Genomic DNA, 1,271 nt, shown 5'->3' with positions numbered 1-1,271 from the left:
AGAGGAAAAAAAAAACAGAATAAGAATCTAGCTGTTTATAAGGGAGAAGCTGTTGGTGAGGCTTTTTTTCAGGAGTAATTTCTGTTCATTGATGTTTCTGTTAGGGTTGTGCATCTTAAGAAATGTTTTCTATTTGTCACCAATAAAAAGCAAGTATTTTAGGCAGATCTACTTTTGTGTTTTTTAACTATTATTTTTTTTTTTTTAACTCTCTAGCAAAGCAAGAGAGAGCTTCAGCTGTTTCCAGAATCATATTATGTCAGTTCGAGGAAAACATGCAAAGAAACCAAACTACCAGAAATCTATGTTTCCCCCAGATATAAATATTTGTATTTAAAATGGCCACCATGCAAACGAAGTGCGTGATGTGAGCAGAAACTAAGCTGAAAAGCCCAGAAGTGTCCAGTTTCACATGCAAATGTCAGTTATTGTAATGAGTTTAGACTTTTTTTTTTTTTAGACTTTTATAGCAGGGAAGAGACAGCAGAAATACTGTAATTTTTACTGCTGTTAATGAAGTGCCAAGTGAATGGTTTTTATAGATGCTGCAAAATCCAGTCATTTGTTTCTGTTGATGTTTTTAACCTTAGGCAAACAATAAATGTATTGTATCCTGCATGCTGAACTAAAGTCTTAATAACAGAATTTACTCCTGGTAAATTAGACTGTATTGAAAATGTAATCAGGATTAGTGGTATTGAAATGCTAGGAATTCAATTCCTTTCCAGTCTCTCTGAGGAACTTGTTCTCAAGCATTAGAAACAGCACTAAGATACTAAGGAAGGACTTAAAAATGCTGCAAGTTTGAATTAAAATTAGTGGTTTTCTCCCTCTCCAGTTGGACAACTAAGCTCCAAAAACTTTGGAGCCTGTTGCCTCAGAATGCTGCTGACATGCACTCTGCAGTTATTACTGTCAAAAGTTAGTCATTTTCATTTAATGACTCATGTATGTCAACTTCATTGTTTGCTGTATTATGCTGAAGGACTTCCTGTGCAGACGTGATCTGGCTCTGTACATTGATTTACCTAGCGATAATTAGTGAAATTATCCTGATAGTGGAGGAGTTTGGTTTGCTATTCTCAAAATCATCTGCAGGAATGCCGACCGAGACTGCTAGCATTTGTTTTCTATGTATATGTTTGTGTATGTACCATTGCTTTAATTTCTACTTTTTCTGTCCTTTTTCCAATGCCTTCCTTTAAGTTGTGGTAGGACCTTCACTTTCTCCTTGGGTAGCTACGAGGGATGAACAGCAGTTCTCAAATTTT

Source organism: Meleagris gallopavo, chromosome 5 (genome assembly GCF_000146605.3).
Source record: "Meleagris gallopavo isolate NT-WF06-2002-E0010 breed Aviagen turkey brand Nicholas breeding stock chromosome 5, Turkey_5.1, whole genome shotgun sequence".
NCBI classification, from domain to species: domain Eukaryota; kingdom Metazoa; phylum Chordata; class Aves; order Galliformes; family Phasianidae; genus Meleagris; species Meleagris gallopavo.
This window is presented reverse-complemented; position numbering follows the sequence as displayed.